Here is a 25,720-nt window from a genome sequence, read left to right as displayed (position 1 = left end):
CTTCTACAACAGGATAATGATCCTAAACACACCTCAAAATCCACAATGGTCTACCTCAAGAGGCGCAAGCTGAAGTTTTTGCCATGGCTCTCGCAGTCCCCCAACCTAAACATCATCGAAAATCTGTGGATAGACCTCAAAAGAGCAGTGCATGCAAGACGGCCCAAGAATCTCACAGAACTAGAAGCCTTTTGCAAGGAAGAATGGGTGAAAATCCCCCAAACAAGAATTGAAAGACTCTTAGCTGGCTACAGAAGGTGTTTACAAGCTGTGCTACTTGCCAAAGGGGGTGTTACTAAGTACTGACCATGCAGGGTGCCCAAACTTTTGCTTCAGGCCCTTTTCCTTTTTTTGTTATTTTGAAGCTGTAAAAGATAGAAATAAAAAAAGTAGTCTTGCTTAAAATACTAAGGAAATATGCCATCTTTAACTTTATGCCTTTTGGAAATCAGGTCATCTTTTACTCGCTTTGCTATTCACAGTAACAGAAATTTTGACCAGGGGTGCCCAAACTTTGCATGCCACTGTATACTTTGCTGCCCTTTATAATCACCTTCATCTAAGGGTACAGAGGGAATATGAGGAAAGAATATTGCCATTCTCTGCAGCATTTTATATCACTTTGATATAAGACAGAGAGGGAGTCTTCTCTGAGGATCGTCACCTTGTCATGGTGGAGAGGCTTGTGAGCTCCTGAGATCCCGAGATCGATGCTGTCTGGTGTTCAGCTCCTGGCAGGTTCACCCATGGTGGTAAAGTTAAGGAGGAGGTTCGAGCAAAAATCAATCCAACCAAGACCTCTGCGGTGGAGCTGGGGGAAGATGATGACACAGCACAACAGCAGTGAAGGTGAAGGAAGCTGCAGCCATGAACGGTCCCAGTCATTTTATATTATTTGACACTGGACCTGGACCCCAAGGACCATGTAGTGGCTGCCTGTGTATCAGCCTCCCCACATTAAACAAAGTCACGCACAGATATTGTCCATTAAGGGAATATTCTTAGGAGAATATCAGTACTACTATAGATGGAATGCGAGAGAAAAATATTGTCTTTCTATGCTGACTTTTGTATCATTAATATAAAAATACAGGGGGAATTTGAGGAAAGGTATTCTCATATGTATTGTAAGTTGTCAGTATACACTGCAGTTTTTAAAAATAATTTTGGAATATTCAAAGGGAATATGATGGAAAAATCTTATACATATGAAATATCATTAAACTCTGCTGCTTTTTATGATATGATATGATTATGAAGACACGTAGTCCTCTTTTATGACACATTATTTCCTCCGGTGTGATATCCACAAAACACAGGACAAACCAAGACTGAAAAAACTGACAAAACCACATAATTATAACATATAGTTACAAACAGTGTAACAATACCATAACTTGATGAAGAAGTCCATGAGCACAGTAAAGTTCAAAGTTTCTCAAATGTCCCACATCTCACGCAGACGGGAGAAGGAGGAAAAACTCTCCCTGCCATGCTGACCACAATCGGACTCTGAGTCATCTGAAGACTTCGAGCTCTGATCAGCTCTCTGACACCGAGCATGAGCGCCATCTCTGTCGGAACGATTCGACCTACTTCTCGGTAGCCAAAAGCGGGCAAAGCCGGGGATTTTGAGGCCTACCCTCCGAAAGATTCATGATTGCACAGTAATGACAGCAGCGAATGGGCGTTTCAGAAATTTCTCTAGATGTTCCTCTGTACTTTCACGTCCATTCTTCATCAAATCAGAATTGTCCATGGCCCCTATGTGACCTTAGTATAAAGGTACAGAGGGAATATGAGGGAAAACAATCTTATGTATCATGAATTATCATTACACGCAGCTATCTTTTATAAAACTTTAGTGTTCAGATTCATGTACTTATCACATGTACATTGAAACACACAGTGAAATGCATCATTTGCCTTAACAACCAGCACAACCCAAGGAAGTGCTGGAGGCAGCCCACAAGTGTCACCACACATTCCGACATTGCAATCTCACCATGTTCACAGAACACACAATTAATGAAAGCAGAGCAACAGCAAAGCAAGCCCCTTACCTCCCTCCCTCCCACCCACACACAAACACATTCACACAGACTCCAATCCCAGGACAGGCTTCTGGACCTCCAACCTCCAGTGGACTCGGTCTCATAGATATTGGGCCTTCTGTACGGAGGAAATATGAACAAAAGTTCTCATATGTACAATGAATAATTACTACTGCTGTCTTTTATAAAACTTTAGCATAGGAATGTGATGGAAAAATATTATACACTGCCTTTTATGTAGCTTTACTATAAATCAGGGGCTCCCAAACTTTTTATGCCATGGACTCCATGGATGGGATCATGAACTCCAGGTTGGGAACCCCTGCAATAAAGAGACAAAGGGAATGTAAAATAAAAACCGTTTCATGTATAGTGAATTATCTTGATACTGTTTTAAATAGAACTTTAGCATAAAGGTGCAATAGGGATGTGAAGAATACGTTCACACACAGAGAGTTGTATTGCAAATGTAACTTGTGTTTGTATTATACTTCGCTGTTGCTGCTGCAAAGTTAGTTTTCATGGCAATTATACCCTGTGTATGTATACCTCTAAGTGTATTACTTGATCTGTGATTTAAGATTTAAAATGGGTATCAATCAAGGCTTTTAAAAGGGAAAATCAAAAATAAAAACTGCAGATGCTGGTCATCTAAAATAAAAACACAAAATTCTTGAATCTCTTAGCAGGTCAGACTGCATCTGTAGGGACAGAAGCAGAGTTAACATGACAGTTAAAGACCCTTCTTCACTTGAACTGGAAAGGAGACCGGGGTGACCATGGGCTTAAGCTGTAAACAAGATTATCTGGTCAACGAGTGAATGAGAGCAGTTACAGCGTGAACACATGGACAAAAGAACATTGGAGTTACAAAATGCAGAGCAAGAGACATGCCCAGCAGGTCAGATTGGTGATGTTCCCAAATCCCATAATAAATAAACAAGCTGAGCTAATGTCAGATGACAGATGGAGACAGGCAGTTCAAGTCATCGGAAGTTGTAGAACTCAGTATAGACCAGAAGGAAGATTCTGTAATAGCGATTGAGAGGGAAAAACTTGCAAACCTATTGGGAATGAGCAGGGTAATGACGTTGATGGGATTGCTATACAAAGAAGCAGTATAGACTGCCAAGTTGCCCAGACTTTGGTCACTGCTATTTTACAATGATCTCATTTGGTCTCCTAATAAACTATTTTACAAAAGGAGATTATGCTCCTTGTGGTTTATTTAAGGACTTATTTAATATGGCCAGTGTCCTTTGTAAAATAATCCACAAGTAGTCTCTGCTTTTGAGCAGTGACACAACTGGTAGAGCCACTTCCTTACAAACTTAGCCATCCAGCTTCAATCCTGACTTTGAGTGCTGTCTGTATGGAGTTTGCATGTTCTCCTATGGTCACCTTGGGTACACCAGTTCCCTCCCACTTCCCAAATTTTGCAGATGGTCAGCTTCGTTATCCATTATCAACATTATCAAAGGACTTGGGGTATTAGTAGATAAGACATTTGCCACAGGATACCCAAGTTCACGTTCATTTATTTATCACATGTACATCGTTGTTTACATTAACAACCAATACACCCTAAGGATATGCTGGGGCAGCGTGCAAGTGTTGCCACTCATGGCTGGTCCATTTCAATTTATGATCAATGGTGGCTCCCAGAATACAAATGGTGAAGGGCTTGGCTATTGAATCTAAGACTACATGATTTGATTCTGTCACACTGGAGATGGTCAATATCTTGGCACTTTTGTGGCACAAATGTTACTTGCCTGAATGTAGGAATGGGCTGTTTTATTTGCAGGGGAGTTGGAAGTAAGTTTGAATAATGTGCACCTGTCAACAAACATCCCATCTCTGTCCATCTGACAGAAGGGGGAACAGGGTTGAGATACGAAAAATCAGCCATGATTGAATAGTGGAGCAGACTAAATGCACCAAATGGCCTGACACTGTTCCTATATCTTATGGAAAGGAGATTATTGATGAAGCAGACAAAGATGTTCGCACTAGGGGCAGAATCTTGAGGAACACATGTAGTCATGTCCTGGGGCTGGGCAGACAAACCTCTGACAGCCACAACCATCTTGTGCCAAGTAATGATGACGGACAGAGCATTTTCCTTATGATGACCTTTGATTTCTGTTACACCATGATATCTCAATGCCACACTCAGTCAAGTGTGGGATGATGTCAAGTGCAGTCACTCTATCCATTACTACCACCAGGGAGAAGGTACAGAAACCTGAAGACCCACACTCAATGTTTTAGGTGCAGCTTCTTCTGACATCTGAATGGTCCGTGAATCTATTAACACTACCTTGCTATTTCTCTCTCTTTTTGCACTATTTATTTATTTATTGGAACTCAGCTGGTCAGGCAGCATTTATGGAGATGATAAAAAACAGTCAAAGGTTCAGCCCAAGACCCCTCATCAGGACTGAAAAGGAAGGGGGAAGAGTGGTGCCACAACTACAAACTTTCACTCAATGTCTGCAAAACCAAAGAACTGCTTATCGACTACAGGAGGAAGAAGGCAAAGATTCATGAACCAGCCTTCATAGGGGCATGAGAGGCGGAGAAGGTCACTAACTTTAAATTGCTTTGTGTTGTCATATCACAGTGCTATCACAGAAAAGACATGATATTGACTCTACTTTTTTAGATGTTTATGTAGATCTGGCATGTCATCTAAAACTTTGACGAACTTCTATAGATGCACAGTATCCTGACTGGTTGCATCGTGGTCTGGTAAGGAAGCACCAATGCCCAAGAATGGAAAAGTCTACAAAATGTGGTGGATATGGCCCAGACTATCTCAGCTAAAGCCTTTCTCATCATGGAGCTCATCTACAGGGAGTGTTGTCATAAGAAAGCAACATTCATCATCATGGGCCCCACGATCCAGACCATGCTCTCTCCTTGCCACTACCATTGGGCAAGAAGTCCAACATCACCAGATTCTGGAACAGTTAGTACCCTACAACCATTAGGCTCTTAAGCCAGCCTGGATAGCTTCACTCACCTTAACTCTGAATGATCACACACTTTCAAAGACCTTGCAACTCATATTCTCAGTATTATTTGTTTACTTATTTCTTTCAATTTGCTCAACTTGTCTTCTTTTGCACATTGGTTGTTTGTCAATCTTTGTTTATCCATAGTTTTTCATAAATTTTATTGTATTTCTTTATTTTACTGTGAATGCCTGCTAGAAAATGAATCTCAGGGTTGTATATGGTGATGTATATGTACTTTGATAATAAGCTTACTTTGACTTTAATAATAAATGTGATTCTGATTGCTCATCTCCAGAATTCAGCTCCTTGGTTTAAAGCTGTGATTAGATCTAGAGCGGAGTGTTCCTGGCAAAACCCAAACTGAGCATTGATGAGCAGGTTCTTGGTGAGTGAATACAGCTTCCATCATGTTGTTGATAATTCAGATTTATTTATCATATTTACATCGAAACATACAGTTGTTTGTGTTAACAACCAACACGACCTAAGGATACACTAGGGGTAGCCCACAAGTGTCGCCAGACATTCCAGCCCCAGCATAGCATGCCCATGGTGACTGAGAGTGATCTGCTGGATTAGATTTGTCCTGCCTTTTGTGAACAGGACATACCTGGGCAATGTTTTCCACATTTTTGGCTCAATGCCAGCATTGGCTACAGCTACAATAGTTCTGGAGCACAATGTACTACAGCTGGAATAAATCTGTGTCACGGTGCTTTTTGCTGTACCAAGTACTGTCAGCTGGTTCTTCATACTGTGGAATGAATTAAATTAGATGAAGATTAGCTATTGGTAGGCTAGTCGTAGAAATGTTAGCAGAATTCCTTCACTGATTTTTTTTGAGAGTGTGGTAATCTTATGGTTGCTGTTACCTATCTATCTTAGTTTTAATTCCAGATTTGTTTGATACCCCAGCTGTCATGGGGGGGATTCAAACTCATTTCTGCATTAGTAGTCCAGAAGTCTGGCTGCTTATCCAGCAGCCTTAACTACACCAGTACCAAAGGAGACCTAAAATAGTCTTTAAATCAAGATTCAACCAAAATAAAGCTTGCTTGCAGCACTTTCTTTGTTTTTATCTGAACTATTGCAGAGATCATGTCTTTACTAAAGAGAGATTTAATAATGTTCTTGAAAATAGCTCTAACTGATGCCTTTTCTAAAATAATCTTTAGGAAATGTGTCTTGGTCTCAGTATGACTCAGAGCAGTTTCGAACCAATGGAGTATAACTGTTATCGTAATTGAGGAAACGTAGCAACAAGCTCTCTCGGACAGCTATGTGACCCTGTTCAGATCTTTTAGTATTTCAGTTGAGGTATAAATAATAAGCACCCGATGCAAATGAATGAAATTATGCGCCTGAAAATGAATCTCAGGGTAGTATATGGAGACATATGCATATTTGATAATAAATTTACTTTGAACTTTGAAAAGATGGCACCTGCCACAATGCAATTACTGCACTGCAGTGTCAGCAGAGTTGATGTCTTTTCTAAAACCACCTGCAAGGATTACCTCAATAATCCTGAGAAAAAGACAGGTATTTGCAATTGACAGAAAATAAGCACCATAATTCAGCTTGAACAGCAACTAAATGCTGAATTAAATTGTTGTTTCCTTAATACCTTTTAGTCTTAGAGGTGCCATATAGCGGAATATCACTTGGTAAAATCCTGCTGTATCAATCAAATAATGTATGATCTCGCTCAATGAACAGACTTACTATTAGTATTAGTTCAAAGCACTGTCCCCTCTAAACTATGCGGTGCAGGTCCTCATAATAATTCAAATGTTTCTGTGCACAGAGCCGGAATTGAACGCAATTAGAAAAAGTTTACGAAACGTGAAAAATTTTCTTTGTTGTACTGTATTTCATTAATAATTAAATTTAAAAGTGTGTGAATTTTCAGTCTAAATATTCATCATAGTAGGCATATTACAAATAAAACACTTAAAATGTCATGTGGTTTTCAGGCCATGTAAAAATTTCCTGCTCAAAGTAATGGTTGGTCCACTCAGCTGTAAAAATATTAGAGGGAACTTTGGTATTAATTGATACATTTGCCAATACATCCTATTTATTGTACTACATATACACTATTTCCTGTGGCTACATTTCATAATATCTCTGTAATAGAGGACACAAGAACAGAATTAGGCCATTTGGCTCATAATGTCTGCTCCACAAGCTCATCTGTCCTATCATTTAATGCAGAGGCATAATCTCTCTGTCTCCCAAGTATTACTTTCTGGGCATTTCAGCATTTATTTGGTAGTTGTTAAACATCAAGCATCAAAATATCCATCCAAGCAGAAATTGCACCATCTATGTTCTATCAATGTCAGTTCAGATTCTGTTTGCTGTGTCGTATTTTCTCCTGATAATTAAAATATTTTTAGTTTACAAAGGAACTTGAAATGAAAAGACCTGAATTATGAGCTGTTGTGAAAGTCAACTAATTGATCAAGCTGAAGCTAAATCAATCCAAAAATTAAATCCAACCGGCCAAGGATTCTTAGGGCTCCAACAGATGCTGAGGGTAAAACAATTCAATTTTTTATGGATTCTATTCTGCAAAAAGTTTAAGCATGTACCTAAAATTATCGAGACACAGGGCACTGCAGACGCTGGAATCCGATGCAAAAAGCAAACTGCTGGAGGAACTCAACAACTTAACCACATAACACATTATCCACTTCCCTCCACAGATGCTTCCTGACCAAAGCAGTTTGTGTTGTTTTTAAATCTAAAATTATCCTTGTGCTTACAAATATCTTTATTTTTACCATACTGCTATTATCTGCTTTGCAAGTGATATTTTTTTCTGAACCTATAGTTTTGGAAGGTGAAAACCTGGAAACCTAGCTATTCCAGTGATCCCAGTACAATTGTCAATTTGGAGAATACTGTTGTGGGTTTTTTTTTTGCATAATCTTGCTTTCTTTCAAGTGCTTTAAAACACATCTTCAAAGTAAACTTTATGTCTTTACTAGACGTTAACCACTATTACCAAACACAACTTCATATTAGATAGAGCTGACCTCAGAAAGGAAAGGAAATGTGCATACTTTTTATATACGAAGGGATGATGAAAGAAAGCAAAACAATAATTACTAATAGAAAATATATAGATTTTTCTCAGTGAAGGATTTTTCAGATATTGCTCTGTGGATGTAACAAAATCATTTATAATGAATAAGATTCAGATAGATAAATGGATGGCTATGGTAGAGGGAAGGGTTAGATTGATCTTAGAGTAGGTTAAAAGGTCAGCACAACATTGTGGGCCAAAGGGCCTGTACTGTGCTGTACTGTTCTATGTTCAATGATAATTTCCTTACTACTGTGTATTTTTAGGATGTGGAACTGAAATAAATCTATATAAAGTTGTAAACATTAGAAACAGGAGCAGAAATACAGTGCACCATAATGGTCTCAGATCTCTGCTATTGAACAGGATCATGGTTCATTTTTAGATTTAGTACTAAATCTTTATAGTCTCATTTTTAATCTTGGATCCAGGTTCCCCTATCAAACACCTGTGACCTGTGCTTTGAGGAGAGGTTGAGTGAGTTAGAGCTTTTCTCTTTGGAGCAAAGGAGGATGAAAGGTGACTAGTTAGAGGTGTACAAGATGGTAAGAGGCATAGATTGAGTGGTTAGTCAGAGACTTTCTTCCCAGGGCACAAATAGCTAATACTGTACAAGAGTCATAATTTTAAGGTGAATGGAGGAAAATCTAGGAGGATGTCAGAGATAATTTTTTTTTACCCACAGAGTAGTGAGTGTGTGGAAGGCACTGCCAGGGGTGATGGTGGAGGCATTAGGGACATTTAAGAGACTCATAGATCAATACAAGGATGATAGAAAAGTGGAGGGCTATATCAGAATGAAGGGTTAGATACTGTAGAACTTAGAATACATTAAAACGTTGGCAGAACATCGTGGGCAGAAAGGCCTGTACTATGCTGTAGTGTTTGCTTATTTATTTTTATTCAGAGATACAGCAAGGTGCACCACCCAAAAACCCTGACAACCCCTGTTTTACCCCAACCTAATCACAGGACAATTTACAATGGCCCATTAACCTACTAACTGGTACGTCTTTAGAGCAGAGCACCCAGAGAAAACCCATGCATTCCATGGGGAGGATGTACAGACTCCTTACAGAGGACACCAGGATTGAACTGTACACCGAGCTGAAATGGTATTGCACTAACCACTACACTACCGTGTTCGATGTTCTACGTTTATTATTCTAAAGGGTCAAAAGTCCATCTTCAAAAACATAAGGTGACACTGCAACAAAGGAGGCTTAGCCCACTTTGACTCATCCAATCTCTTAGAAGAACATTTGAACTAACATCCAGCTCACTGAAAAAAATATACCTGAAGGCTAATGTTATAAAATGTATTTCAGAGCATTAGTTTCTTCCTCATTGTGTTTCTACATTGTTGTTCAAGTGCAGACAGCAGATCTTTTGCCTCCACACAAAAAGTTTTTCGGAATGAAATCTTGTGTTTGAGCACATTCCGGGGAGGCACTGAGGGAGTGGTATGCTTTTGGAAGTGTCATCTTTCAGACAGGATGTTAAGCAGAAGCCTGCATGCAGCTGCCTTGATGCTACCTAGTAAAGCTTGAAGTCATTCCTAGTTTTTTTTGACCAACATTTTCCCAAAAATCAACACTAGAACAGATTGTTTGATCATTAAATCTCTACTTTTCACAGGAGCTTGCATTCTGCAAATAGACTGTCTTATTTCCTTAATTACAGTAGTGACCACACTTCAGAGGACTTCGTTTGCTATACTGCAACTAGGGATGTTTCTAAAAGAGATGTGCAATATACTATACAAATGCAAATCTTTCTTCCATTCTTGTATAATCTTAATTATCTAAACACACTCTGAGAAGAAAACAGTAACAAAGACTGATATTTCATACTGAATTTCCACATCTTCTAAATGACACTACCAAACACATTTATAAAGAAGGGTAACTTGAGTATTGAATATGAGGTGGTTACTTGTGACCTCACTTTGTACTGTATATACTAAGCAAGAATAAGATTATGACCTTAAAGGGGAACAATGTCAAAAGTAGAATATAATCTGCTTTGGATGCAGATTTTTAACTCTCATAAAACAGCCTCCTCTTTAGGACTCTGTCTATACTTTTCACTGTCTCAGTAAAGCAGCTAACACAATCAAAAATCCCACCCACCCCAGACATTCTCTTCTCCCCTCTCCCATCAGATAAAAGATACAAAAGCTGAAAACACGTACTACCAAGCCCAAGGACAGCTTTTATCCCACTGTTATCAGACACTTGAACAGACTTCTTGTATGATAAGATGGACTCTCGGTCTCACAATCTATTTTGTTATGATCACACACTTCATCATTTACCTGCACCACATTTTTGGTAGATTTGCACTTTATTCTGCATAGTTTTTGTTTTACCTTATTCTAGCTCGATGCACAGTGTAATGATCTGATCTGTATGAAGGGTTTGCAGGACAAGCTTTTCACTGTATCTCAGTGCATGTGGCAACTATAAACCAATACCAAAATAGTGATTGATTGATAGATATATATATATATATATATATATATATATATATATATATATATATATATATATATATATACACACACACACACACACACACACACACACACACACTCTGAGGTCATTTGACTACTATCAACTTCTTGTGTTTTCTGCCTAAATAATTGGTAGGTAATTCTTAGGAGTTTGTGGAGGATTTGGAGGAAGATTTGTGGCATTAACAATAGCATCCATGGCCCACCAGGCCTGTGAATTTGTGAGCAGCCATCTTGCGACCAACAGATAGGTGACTGCTTAGGTATAGAGATTGACCCCTATACCTGTTATTAAACCTGACTGTAATTTTCAACTACAAACAGATGGACTACACGTTTTGCCAGATTCAGTTAAAGGGATTGTTGAAAAGCCATTTAAAAAACAGCCAAAAAATTTGTAATTTTCCAGATCTACTAAGGTAGAAGATATCTAACAGCAGAAGTCTGCATCTCCATCCAGCCTATGAACTGAGGCGCTCTCTGCTCTTACCAAAAACCCCGTAGCAATACTCCAAAGAAATGCAGGGAGCTGTCCCGTGTCACCAACCAGTTCGGTGTCACACCTGCCATACAGGGTATACCTACAGCTTCAGCAAACGTGTAAGGTAGGCTGGTGAATATAGTCATCAGTCTTTTCCTACTCTCACCTCCAGCAAGTCTTCTAAGACCAAGTTTGACCCAGGTGGTAAATCAAAAACTGCAAATGCTGGAGATCTGATATAAAATCGAAATGCTGGATAACAAGTCAAGCAGAATCTGTGGCGATAGTTTTTCACTGATAACGGAATCAAGGCCAGAGTGTGTTGAAATGGAGGCTTAAACTGGGTAGCTGGAAGCTTCGTTTCATGCTTGTGATCTGAACGTGGTCTGTGGTAGATTGGATTTCTGACTCTTCATGTTCTTCCAAGAATTCACCTTGCAATTCCAGAAGAAACAAGCCAGGACACTATGGTAACACAGAATGCTGGAGAAGAATAAATGGAAGAGAATAAACAGTTCAGACTTTGGGCCGAGACCCTTCATCAGGACTGGAAAGCAAAGGAGCAGAAGTCAGAATAAAAAGGTGGGGGATAGGAAGGAGTACAAGTGGGAAGTGTTACGGTGGGGGGGGGGGGGGTGTTGATGGAGGTGGACCCAAATGCAAGACACAGAAGTACTAGGAACAGGACTAGGTTTATAGAGATAGCAAGGTGAGTAAGGAAGAAACAACACTGGACATTGACAAGACTAGGATTCAGGGCCTGGGCTAGGACTTGGACTAGAAACATGGGACCCAGACAGGGAACTAGGAACAAGGAGCCTGGACTAGGAACACAGAACTCTAGAACCAGAGCCTGGACAAGGACCCAGAACCTGGGTCTTGGTTGGAACTTGGAACCTGGGTCTTGACTCAGAACCAGAACCCAGGTCTAGGTTAGGACTCAGGACTAGGATCTTGGTAAGGACAGGGCAAGGTACCCCAGCACAGGACAAGGAATCTCCAGCACCAGAACTAGATAAGGACACAAAGCTCAGATTTGGACAGGGCTGGAACATTGCACCTTGGACAAGGACAAGGCTCCAGGGCTGGGACCCTTTCTAGGGCCCAGGATGACTGCTAAGGTAAACTGCCAAGGGACTCCTGGACTGGACAAGAACACAAAACCTTGCCTTGGACAGGACTGGAACACAGTACCTGGAACTTGGAACACAGGAACACAGAGCCAGGATCCTTCCTTGAAAACAGGACTTAGGGCCAGGGCTTTATACAGAGTCAGGACCCCTCCTTGGGAACAGGACCTAGGGCTAGGACTCTTCTTTGACACAAACACTAAACAAAGGGACACAAAGAGATAGTTCCAAACTCAACAATAGATAGTTCCTTCTCTTAGCATGGCAAGGCTCCAGTCTCACTCCAGCAGTTGAACTTGACAGGGCTACAAACAAAAGCTGGAGAGGGAAGAGAACAGTCCAACCCAGCCATCCTTGGTTTGAGAGGTATTTATGTGCCAGCTCAAAATGAGAATCAGGTGCCTCAATTAAGGCACCCAATGGAACAAGGAAAAACAGGAAAACCTGGAATAAGGAATCGATGGACCGGACCGTGAACCAGAATTCAGACTTCATGGACCGGACCATGACAGGAAGGTGATAGGTGAGACCATGTGAGGGAGAAGGTGGGTAGGTTGGTGGGTTGGAGAAGTGATAGAAAGTAAGAAGCTGGGAGTTTGTAAGGAAATAGTTAAATGTAATTCTTCCTTGGTACAGTCAATACAAAATAGTATGTAAGTCTTTAAGACAAAATGATATTAGCTTGGATTAGGATCGTTTTGAGAAAGTACCAGGGAACCAGTTCACAGCAATGTTTTGAGAAAGTTAAGGGAGTACAGGTCTACAGCCATAATAGAGGATAATGGTAATAAATGTGTTTGGGGAGGTCGAGGTCATTGTGCAGATCTAGGTACCAAATGCATAGAAATTTCATGAGGAAGTACTAGTGTAAGGGGGTTTGAAGGGTATAGAAAGGGACAACTCCTTTGAGCAAGGGAGAAAAAGAGAAAGAGGAAGGGCTGCATGAAAGGTTGTTGGCACTCTGCAGATTTAACTCATTTAGTGGATGATAAGTATGTTTCTTTTCTGTACTGCTGTTTCATTACCCACTTGTTTTCCTTTCTGTATTGCATGTTTTAGGTAAGTCTAATTAAGTGATTTCTTGTGGTTAAATGCACCTTGATGAATCAGAAAAGAGCACGGAACAAATTTTAAAATAATTTTTGTTATGGGGTGATAGGCAGAAGAGGTAAAGGGCTGAAGAAGATGGAATCTGATAGAGGAGTGTGGAGCATGGGAGAAAGGGAGAGAGGTGGGTTATCAGAGAGAGGTGATGGACAGACAAGGGGAAGAAGGAAACCAGAATGGGGAATGTAAAAAGAGAGAAGACAGGGAAGGGAGAATTAACCGGAAGTTAGAGAAATCAATGTTTATGCCATCAGGTTGGAGGCTATGGTGCTGGTTATGATGTGTAGGCCATAAATCCAGTGGGTTACACTAATCTCTGAGACAAGATTTTGTGTGTTGAAGTCCACAATGTGACTTTATAAAACTTAAGCTGACAATCCCGTGTGGTACTGAAGAGGTGTTGTACTAAAGAGGGCTGTGCATTTGGAGTATCATCTTTCAGATAAGTCTTAAACCAAAGCCCCAATGTCTCTCCCAGTTGGATATGGTACAATTTCATAAATGAGAAGAGCTATCCTGATACATTGGCCTACATTTCTTTTTAGACAGTCTCTCAGGATTATGGATGATTTGCTTCCATTCTAGTTCTGTGGTTCCTGGTATGGTTAATAAAACCAATGTGGGACATGCAGTCTTTTCCACAAGTGAGACAGGAAGTGTCTTACTGAAAGGTTGGATGTGTAGTTTGTGAGATGGTGTGCATCTTTTGTCACTAATACAGGGCTACTGTTCCCTTCTAATGCATGGACTTCCCAATTCCATTCTCAATGATCCTTCTCTACACTTGTCCCTCAAACAACACCTAAATCACCTTTAACAGGGATGTTGTCAGGACAATGGGAAGGGGTCAGACTAGGTCTTTATTCCTTTTACTATAGGTGTCATGGTCTGGTCCGTGAAGTCCGCATTCCGGTTCACAGTCCAGTCCGTCGATCTGTATTCCAAGTTTTCCAGTTTTCCATTGTTCTGTTGGGTGCTCTAATTGAGGCACATGATTCTCGTTTGGGCAGACACATAAATACCTCCGGAGACCAGGGCTTGACTGCTGGATTGTTCCTGTCAAAACCCCCTGTCTGCCTGAAGCCTTGCCCTGCAACCTTGCCTATTCTTGCTGTCAAGTTCTACTCCTGGAGCAAGACTGGAGCCTTGCTGTGTCTAGATAGGGATTGTCTTTTGTTGTCTGGAACTGTCTCTGTGTCCAAGCCTTTGCTAGGTAGGTCTGGCTGTTTGCTGCTACCTAGTGTTGGGAACTGTCTTGTTGTGTTCAGCATTCTGTGTATGAGTCCAGGCCCTATGTCCTGTTCCCAAGGAGGGGTCCTGGCTCTGTGTTCTGTGCCCCTGCCTCTCCCTTGACCAAGGCTCTGCCTTGTATTCTTGTCCTGTCCATATGCCTCATCCTGTCCTTGTGCCTCGCCCAGCCCAGAAGTACCTTGCCCACCCCAGTGCTGGAGATTCCTTGTCCTGGGCTGGAGTTCCCTCGTCCAGTCCTGTTGCCTTGCCACGTCTTGTCCTCGCCTGGATCCGGAGCCCGAGTCAAAACCCACGTTCTGGGTCACTGTCCAGTCTCTGGCTCAGAGTCTTCGTCCAGGTTCCAGGTTCCAAGTTCCTAGTTCCTTGTCCAGGTCCCGTTTTCCTAGTCTAGTCCTAGCCCAGGCCCTGTATCCTAGTCTCGTCCAGGGCCTGTGTCTTGTCCAGTGTCTTTTCTTCCCCACTTCCCTTGCTTTCTTGTTGCATCTAGTCCTGTTCCTAGTACTTTGGTGTCTGTGTCTTGCATTTGGGTCCACTATCAATGCCCACCTTATGACAATAGGAGAATGAGGAGCAATCTATTCAATGCCATAGAACCATGTAAAATTATGAGGCATAAATAAGCTTAGCTTAAGCTCATCATTGGGGCACAGGTCGCAGATGGCAGCTTGCCAGAGTCCTCTGTCCTGGGCCAATCTTTCAGCTTATCCCAGGTGTACCCTATCTTTTCCTTCCTCTCCCAGAGATGAGGTCTTTGGAGCTACTGTTGGTGTTTCTGTAGCACTGGGCTTTTACATGATGGGATTGCCAGCCACATGCCCAACTTTCCTCCTTTTACAGCCGGGCTTGGGACCGTCTGTGGTAGAGTTAAGAAATAATAGGTCATCTGACCTGTTGATGCCCAACCCTCCTCCTTTCAAAGTCAGGCTTGGGACTGTCCGTGGTGGAGTTGGGCATGGAAAAGGTGGATGGTAACAGTCTTGGGCAGTATATAAGTAGGTAGCATAAGCTTAGAGTGAGTTGAGAAAAGTTTAAAAAGAACTTGACGGGCAACCTTTTTGTGCAGAGAGTGGAGAATATATGAATTGAGTTGCAGAGGAAGTGGTTGAGGCAGGTACAATAGTATCCTTTAAGAAGCACTTGGAGAGGTACATGAAAGGGTGGAGCTTGGAGGAATATTGGGAGGAAAGTGGGACCAATTGGGTGGACCCCATGGATGGCATGAACTGGTTTGGCTGAAGGGCCTGTATTTGTGCAATATTACTCAATAACTCTAAAAGCAGGATCATCATCGTCATCAGGTGCCATGCCCAGATTGAGCTTTGACTGCCATGGCCCACACACTCCTGTTTTGGGTCAAGTAGGATACCTAGTCAGAATCACACCACTACTGTGCAGGGTGGCAACAAGGTGCTTTTGGGAAGTTCTATGAACTAAGCAGAAAATACTGCAACATTTAGCTTGTGTGGAGAAGGAATCAACTTTTCAAGACAAGTACACATTCCAGACTGCAGGAGTACATGCTGAGGGACACACTGGAGCCTAGTGCAGCCACTGCAAAGGCTCAGAGAGGAGGGACCGCAGTGTAGGGTTCTTTTTGTACCGCAGAGGGAGGGGCCGGGTTGGAATAAAAGAAAGCCCCTCATTTACTGTAGTAGTGTATCATCCCAGGGGGTCACGAGGGTGGCGTCAGTGTTATTGATGAGTAGGAATGTAAAGGAACAGTACCAAAAGCACTGACTTTGAATGTAAAGAATGAAAATGTTTATTCTTGGAAATATTTTTATGATGAATAAAATTTATTATTAAAAAAACCTTTTCGAGTCCATGATCTTTAGTCAGAACTGGATAAAATGAGAGGATAATGGTTTCAAAGATTTTTTTTCTCTTTCTCAATGTATGTAGTTTATGTAAATTTATGTTTCAGTAATGTTCTATGTGCCACTGCAAACATTATTTTTTTGAGGCATTTATACCCTGGGTGGATATGCCTATGACAATAAAGTTGATCCTAATATATATTCAGGTCATTTTTCAAAGAGCCCTGCAAATGGTCCAGTAACTATGCATTCCAGAAGTTATCAACCAGCGGAAACTTTTGAAAGCAGAATCTAATATATGTGACCACAAATCTCTTTAAATATTTGGTATTCTATGGTGAGGAGGAATCTAAAAGTTGGTACTTGTTGAGATAACTGGGTTCATTTGCCAAGATCCCATTAACTCGCTGTTGGCCATTAGACCGAATCCGCAGATGGAATTTTGATTTTGTGAAGGGAGGGAGGGAAAGAAAAGTGAATTTGGAACAACAGAATCTGCTTGGGTAATTTTCCAGACATCTGGTCTTAATTTAGAAGGGATCTGCCTCTCTGTCTGCGTGGAAAGGAGGCGAAAGCGAATCAGCAAATCTGACCTAAAAAAGGAGTTTATTCTTTCTACTTGTCTCGTTCACCTAAAGCGAACCACTTCAGAAAGACTGTTTGGAAAGCTTGCCACCGAGGTATTCGATCGTAGTCCTACAGTGACTTGGTAAGAGAATCCGTTTATAAATCCGCGGAGGGTTTTCGTGTGGTTCCAACCGGACCAATAGTCTTTCCCTCGCCGGAGAGACATTGAAACCTTCGCTTGTGAAGCCGAGCTTTCTCGTTCGAACTAGCCACGACATTTACTCCTATAAATCCTTGGGAGGGAACAGAACCTACATCGGCCGAGCTAGACAGTAGATTAGCATTGTCGGGTCAATAGAAATGGCCATCTACTCCCAAGCAGAAGTACAAGCAGCCAAAATAATTTACCCAATACCAGACAGCAGGGATGCGCGCTTCTTTCACGGTTAGAAACTCGATGTGTGCATAGTGAGACAAAAGTTAACGCACATGAAACAAAAGGCTGCAGATGTAGTTTGTGTGCGTTGAGCCATGAGTTGTCCCCGCCGTAAACCACTCCAAACCCTGCCGTGTTTTCAAAGGTGATCATCTCGTCCCTGTGACGAGGTGGGACTTCAAGATGCTTTCCTCTGGTTGCTCACGCTGTGTTTGGGGCCTGATTCACAGGGGCGATACTCAGTCGCTAGCCTGATCTGTGAAGCCTTCTCTGTGGTTTTCTGTGTCCCTAGATACCGAGGTCTTGAGGTCAATTCGTCGTCACACTTATCGCGAAGTCCGAAGCATAAATAGAATAGGGAGTTTCGTCCTCCCTAGTCTATACTTCTGAAGGGGCGATAAATCTTGTTTATACCCGGTGCGATATCTGGAGTATAATGGGAAGTCTAAACAATTTTGTTTTATTAAAGGTACTTTGATGTCATAACAGAAGATGTTGATGGTGGGGGGAGGCGGGGAGAATGGTGGTGGGAAGAGGTGATCGGAGAATTCGGAGAATACCGGATGAAATTATTGGAGCCTGAGTGGAACTGGGTGGTTGATGGTGTATGTAGACTCAGCCAACCAAAGGACCAGTTTCTCAGCTTTTTCTCTTTGTGACTCAGGTTGCACCTGATTAATAAATTGCAGGTGTTACGGCAACGCAGTGGCTAGCGCAAGGCTTTACAGTGCCATGGACTCAGGTTCGATTCCCGCCGCTATCTGTAGGGAGTTTGTACATTCTCCCTGTGACCGCGTGGGTCTCCTCCTGGTGCTTCGGTTTCCTCCCACATTCCAAAGGCGCAGGGGTTCGTAAGGATTTGTAAATTGTGGGCATTTTGCGTTGGTTCTGGAAGCCCAGTGACGTTTGCAGCTGGTGCAGCGCACCCTCGGACGTTGGTTACTGATGAAAACCATGAATTTCACTGTATATTTCGATGTACATGTGACAAATAAAGCCGATCTTCAGGATAGTTAAGCGTGGAAGGGGTCCACCTGGCATTCACTTCCATTCCCTCTAACCCTCCAATGGGAATAGTTTCTATCAGACTCTACCCCTGCCCATCACTCCTCCTCATCTTGGATCCATCTTTCATTTACCAACTCGTGCCTCAACCCTTCATCTCTTTACACTGGCTCTCCCTTCTTTCAGTCCAGATAAAGCCTCTCAATCCAAAACACTGGCAGTTCATTTCTCACTACAGATACTGTCTGACCCACTGAGTTCTTCCAGAGGCTTGGCCTCCATTGTGGCAATGAATTCCACAGATTCACCACCCTCTGACTAAAGAAATTCCTCCTCGTCTCTGTTCTAAATGGACATTCCTTTATTCTGAGGCTGTGCCCTCTGGTCCGAGACTCCCCCACTATGTGGACTCCCTCTCCACATCCACTCTGTCTAGAATGATCTCTATCATAGCTAAGGACTCACTTTCAAGGACCTTTCATCTCATATTCTCGATATTTATTGCTTATTTATTTATTATTTTTTCTTTTGTTTTTTTTTGCACATTGGTTAGTCATCCACCCTGTTGGGTGTGGTTGGTCTTTGATTCTATTATGGTTCTTGGACTTACTGAGTGTGCCCACAAGAAATCGAATCTCTTGGTTGTATATGGTGACATACATATATGTACTTTTGATAATAAATTTACTTTGAACTTTGAATAACTTCCTCTGTTCTATGGAGAGCAAACCCAACTCTAATTCAAGTTTATTGTTGTCACAATGGGGGACTTTGGGAACGGACCCAAATGCAAGTCACAGACACTGAAGTACAAGGAACAGGACTTGACTAGAGTAGGGACATGACAGGATACAGACAAGGAGCAGGGACAAGAATGCAGATTAGGACTTGGACCCCAAGCCAGAGACTGGACAAGGATCCAAAACCTGGGTCTTGCCTCAGGCTCAGGTGCTAGAACCAGGCAAGGACATGACATGACTGTGGGACTGGAGGCTGGGGTCCTGGTCTTGAGGCTTGAACTTGGAGGCAGGCCTGGGGTCTTGGTCTTGAGGCTTGGGGCTTGGAGGCAGGCTTGGGGTCTTGAGGCTTGGAGGCTAGGGTCTTGGTCTTGAGGCCTGCAGGCTGAGGTCTTGGTCTTGAAATGCAGAGGCTTGGGTATGGACTCTGAGCCAGAGACTGGGGAAGGACCCAGAACCTGGGACTTGACTCAGGCTCGGACTCCAGAACTAGGTGAGGACAAGACGAGGCTACAGGACTGGACATGGCTTGGGTGAGGAACTCCTGGGCAGGGTGAGACACAAGGACAGGTAAAGGCACATGGACAGGACTCGGATAGGACTGGGTTGGGCACAGACTGGACGAGGGCCTTCAGGAGCACAGAGCCTTGGACTAGAAGAGACAGGAGCATGGAACACAGAGCCAGGACCCCTCGGGAACAGGATGTAGGACCGGGACTCACACACATAACACAGAGCCGGGACCCCTCCTTGGGAACAGGACGTGGGGCCGGGACTCATACACAGAACACTGAACATGAAGAGATGGATCCCAACACAAGGTGGCGGCAACCGGCCGGACCCACCTAGTGAAGGCGTGGACACAGAGACAGATTTCAACACTAGGTAGCGGCAAACGGCCAGACCTACCTAGCAAAGGCGTGGACACAGAGAAACAATTCCACACAACGAAAGACAGTTCCTTATCTTGACCTAACCAGGCTCCGGTCTTGCTCCGGCAGTAAGACTTCAGTGATACAGGTGGGGTATCCAGGCTAGGTGAGCAGGCAGAGTCAGGTGAGGTATCCAGGCAGAAAGTCAGGTAAGGGGGGGTAAAGACAAGGAGGGGAACAGAACAGTCCAGCAGGGAATCTCTAATTTGCAGAGGTATTTATTTCTCAGCCCCAAAACGAGAAACATATGCTCACAACAGAAACTGGGGAAAACCAGAAACCCTGGAACGAGGAACCATGGACCTGACCGTGAACCAGAACGCGGACTTCAAGGACCGGACCATGACAATTGTTGCCATGAACATACATACGTAGGGTAAAAAATGCCATGAAAATCAGCTTTTTGCAACAGCAGCACAGCATATTACAAGATGAGGACAAACACGTTAACAAACAAATTAACATAATTTATGCATAATTTACACATGTATCCACACAGCTAAAGACCTTCTCGAATTAGTGTATGAAATCTCTTTTAGAAAAGCTTTGACACCTTTCCTAAAAAAATGGAACCAACATTGGGAAACAGTAATCCTGGAGTGGTGTGCCACAAATTCCTTGTTCTTCCTTTTCTGGCAGGTCAGATTAATCAACACTTGCTACCCAGTCTTGGTCCTCTTACATGAGCTGATTCTGAATTCCCTGCAGTGGGACGCCAAGGCAAAACACATCTCAAGTTGCACATTGAAGATGAATTGCTGCTGATTCAGCAAGTACTCAGATGAGATAATAAACCAAGGCCCAGTCTCCCCCATCAAAGTGGATGTTAAAAATTCCATGGCACAGTAGGAGTGGAGCTGTAATCCACAGTGTGCAGAAGATAATATTTGTCCTTCATTCAATATCAGATTTATCTATCTATCATTGAGGGCGGGGAGAGCGGTTAGTGTAATGCTTTACAGTGCCAGTGATAGGGGTTAAATTCCCACTGCTGTCTGTAGTGAGTTTCCCTGTGACTGCATGGGGCTCCTCTCAGTGCTCCAGTTTCCTCCCATGTTTCAAAGACATGCTGGTTAGTAAGGGTTAGTAAGTTGTGGGTGCGCTACGTTGGTGCCAGAAGCACGGCGACACTTGCAGGTAGCTCAGAACAGGACTGTGTTGGATAATGATGCAAAGAGCGCATTTCACTCTGTTTCAATGTGCATGTGACAAATAAAGCTACCTTTATCTATCCAGCTACTTCTTACACGGATATTTGTGAAAATTTTCTGTGCAATTGTTGCCAGTTGTGTTTCCTACATCAGCACAAAGGCTGCACTCCAGACAGTATGTAACTGAATGTGAAGTGCTTTGGACTGTCCTGAAAGGAATGCATAAAGTATGATTTCAGTGCATCTCATTATTTCTTTATCTTTAGCTCTTCTGAACTTCTGTAGAGAAGTTTTTCTGGTTATGGAGAATAAAAGGCCAGTGATCAAATCAGAGAAAATTGAATTAAAGCTCAAAGTAAATTTATTATCAGTGTATCTGTCACTATGTACTACCCTCAGATTAATTCTCTTGCAGGCATTCACAGAAGTACAAATAAATGCAATATAATCAGTGAAAACTATACACAAAGAGTTTCAATATGCAAAAGAAGAGAAACTGTGCAAATGTAAAAAGAAAACAAATAATAATAATCATAATAGACCGTAAGACCATATGAAGTAAGTAAATAAATAATACTGAGAACCTGAGTTGTAGAGTCCTCGATGGTGATTCCATAGATTGTGGAGTCAGTTCAGAGTTGAGGTGAGTGAAGTTATCCATGCCGGCTCAGAAGCCTGATGGCTGAGGGGTAATAGGTGTTCCTGAGCCTGGTGGTGTAGGACCCAAGACTTCTGTACCTCCATCCCAACGGCAGCAGCGAGAAGAGTGTATGGCCTGGCTTGTTGATGGATGCTCCTTTCTTGTGGCAGTGCTCCTTGTAAATGTGCTCAATGGTTGAGAGGGTTTTTCCTGTGATGGACTGAGCTGTATCTAGCATGTTTTCTAGACTTTTCCATTCTTGAGCATTGGTATTTCCCATACCAGACCCCTATGCAACCAGTCAGGATACTTTCCACTCTGCATCTATAGAAGTTTGTCAAAGTTTTAGATGACATGCCAAATTATCTCTCATTTAGAGACATAGAACACTACAGAACAGAAACAAGCCCTTCATCCCATCTAGTCCATGCTGAACCATTAATCAGTCTAGTCCCATTGACCTGTATCCAGAACATAGCCCTCAATACCTGTCCTATCCATGTACCTATCCAAATTTCTCTTAAAAATTGAAATTGACTCTGCATCCACTACTTGCACCAGCTGCTTGTTCCTATAGTCATAGTCATACTTTATTGATCCCGGGAGAAATTGGTTTTCATTACAGTTGCACCATAAATAATACATAGTAATAGAACCATAAATAGTTAAATAGTAATATGTAAATTATGCCAGTAAATTATGAAATAAGTCCAGGACCAGCCTATCGGCTCAGGGTGTCTGACCCTCCAAGGGAGGAGTTGTAAAGTTTGATGGCCACAGGCAGGAATGACTTCCTATGACGCTCTGTGCTGCATCTCGGAGGAATGAGTCTCTGGCTGAATGTACTCCTGTGCCCACCCAGTACATTATGTAGTGGATGGGAGACATTGACCAAGATGGCATGCAACTTAGGCAGCATCCTCTTTTCAGACACCACCGTGAGAGTCCAGTTCCATCCCCACAACATCACTGGCCTTACGAATGAGTTTGTTGATTCTGTTGGTGTCTGCTACCCTCAGCCTGCTGCCCCAGCACACAACAGCAAACATGATAGCACTGGCCACCACAGACTTGTAGAACATCCTCAGCATTGTCTGGCAGATGTTAAAGGACCACAGTCTCCTCAGGAAATAGAGATGGCTCTGACCCTTCTTGTAAACAGCCTCAGTGTTCTTAGACCAGTCCAGTTTATTGTCAATTCATATCCCCAGGTATTTGTAATCCTCCACCATGTCTACACTGACCCCCTGGGTGGAAACAGGGGTCACCGGTACCTTAGCTCTCCTCAGGTCTACCACCAGCTCCTTAGTCTTTTTCACATTAAGCTGCAGATAATTCTGCTCACACCATATGATAAAGTTTCCTACCGTAGACCTGTACTCAACCTCATCTCCCTTGCTGATGCATCCAACTATGGCAGAGTCATCTGAAAACTTCTGAAGATGACAAGACTCTGTGCAGTAGTTGAAGTCCAAGGTGTAAATGGCGAAGAGAAAGGGAGACAAGACAGTCCCCTGTGGAGCCCCAGTGCTGCTGATCACTCTGTCGGACACACAGTGTTGCAAGCACACGTACTGTGGTCTGCCAGTCAGGTAATCAAGAATCCATGATACCAGGGAAGCATCCACCTGCATCGCTGTCATCTTCTCCCCCAGCAGAGCAGGGCGGATGGTGTTGGACGCACTGGAGAAGTCAAAAAACATGACCCTCACAGTGCTCGCTGGCTTGTCCAGGTGGGCGTAGGCACGGTTCAGCAGGTAGACGATGGCATCCTCAACTCCCAGTCAGGGCTGGTAGGTGAACTGGAGGGGATCTAAGTGTGGCCTGACCATAGGCCGGAGCAGCTCCAGAACAAGTCTTTCCAGGGTCTTCATGATGTGGGAGGTCAATGCCACCGGTCTGTAGTCATTGAGGCCACTGGGGCGTGGCGTCTTCGGCACAGGGACGAGGCAGGACGTCTTCCATAGTACAGGAACCCTCCGGAGCCTCAGGCTCATGTTGAAATCATGGCGAAGTACTCCACATAGCTGAGGGGCACAGGCTTTGAGCACCCTGGTACTGACACCATTCGGTCCTGCAGCCTTGCTTGGGTTGAGATTGGGTTGGGTTCCACACTCTCACCACCCTTTAAGTAAAGAAGTTTCCCTCATGTTGCTCTTAAACATTTCACCTTTCACCCTTAACCCATGACCTCTGGTTGTAGTCTCAAACAACCTCAGTGAAGAAAGCCCACATGCATTTACCCTATCTATAATCATAATTTTGTACATCTCTATAAAATGTCATCCCAATCTTCTACATTCTGGGGAATAAAGTTCTAATCAATTCAATCTTTCCTTATAACTCAGGTCCTCAACTCCTGGAAACATCCTTGAAAATTTTCTCTGCACTCTTTCAATCTTATTACATCCTTCATGCAGGTAGATGACCAAAACTGCACATAATACTCCAAATTAGGCCTTACCGAGGTCTTGTACAATTTCAACATAACATTTCTTCTCCTGTACTCAATACTTTGATTTATGAAGGCCAATGTGCCCAAAGCTTTCTTTACAACCCTATCTAACTGTGATGCGACTTTCAAGGAATAATGGATCTGTATTTCCAGATCCCTGTTTTTTTTACCACACTTCTCAGTGCCCTACTGCCCACCATTTAAGACCTGCCCTGGTTGGTCCTCCCAAAGTGCAACAGCTCACACTTAAATTCCACCTTGCATTTTTCAGCTGGTCCTGATCCCATTGCAAGCTTTGATAGTTTTCCTCGCTGTCCACTACACCCCCAATCTTGGTATCATCTGCAAATTTGCTGATCCAGGTCGTTGAAATAAGTGACAAACAACAATGGACCCAGAACCAATCCCTGTGGCACACCAGTAGTCACAGGCCTCCAGTCAGCCAGACAACCATCTATTACCACTCTCTGGCTTCTCCCACGAAGCCTAATCCAATTTACTACCTCATTTTAAATGCCAAGTGACTGAACCATCTTAACCGCATTCCCATGCAGGACCTTGTCAAATGCCTTGCTCAAGTCCACGTTGACAATATCAACTGCCTTGTCTTCAGCAACTTTTCTGATAACTTCCTTGCAAAACTCTGTAAGATTGGTTAGTCATGACCTACCATGCACAAAGCTATGTTGACTATTCCTCATCAGTCCATGTCTATCCAAAAACTTGTATATTCGGTCCCTTCAAAACCAGAATCAGATTTCATATCACTGGCAAAGGCCATTAAATTTGTTGATCTAATGGGAGAGGGGAAGAAGCTATTCCTGAATTGTTAAGTGGGTTTCTGTCTCCTCCCTGATGGTAGTAATGAGAAGAGTGATGGGTGATGGGGGGGGGGGGGGAGTGGGATCCCTAATGATGGATGTCACCTTTTTGAGGCATCGCTCCTTGAAGTTGTCCCGGATGCTGGGGAAGCCAGTGCCCGTGATGGAACGGACTGATTTTACAATTGCTGCAGCTTATTTTGATCCTGTGCAATGGTCACTGCCCCCCGCCACCACCCCATACCACATGGTGATGCAACTAGTTAGAATGCTCTCCATGGTACATCTGTAGAAATTTGCGATTGTCTTTGGAGACACACAAATCTCCTCAAACTCCTAAGGAAGTGTAGTAACTGTTTTGCTTTCTTTGTAACTGCATCGATATATTGGCCCAGGATAGATCCTCAGAGATATTGACACCCAGGAACTTGAAATTGCTCACTCTTTCCACTTCGGATCCTTTGATGAGGACTGGTGTGAGTTCCCTTGGCTTCCCCTTCCTGA

At 42.8% G+C, this 25,720-nt stretch overlaps 1 protein-coding gene across 1 annotated transcript in view; it reads left to right on the top strand.

The window, feature by feature from the left end:
* Positions 1–17,033: 17,033 nt before the first annotated feature.
* glt8d2 (glycosyltransferase 8 domain containing 2) overlaps positions 17,034–25,720 on the top strand; it is a 43,028-nt gene continuing 34,341 nt past the window's right edge. Inside the window, exon 1 of the mRNA XM_072269444.1 lies at positions 17,034–17,181. The gene's annotated coding sequence lies outside the window, so the exon portion shown is untranslated. The remainder of the gene's footprint in view (positions 17,182–25,720) is intronic.

This window comes from Mobula birostris, chromosome 9 (genome assembly GCF_030028105.1).
Source record: "Mobula birostris isolate sMobBir1 chromosome 9, sMobBir1.hap1, whole genome shotgun sequence".
In the NCBI taxonomy this organism is placed as follows: domain Eukaryota; kingdom Metazoa; phylum Chordata; class Chondrichthyes; order Myliobatiformes; family Myliobatidae; genus Mobula; species Mobula birostris.
This window is presented reverse-complemented; position numbering and strand designations above follow the sequence as displayed.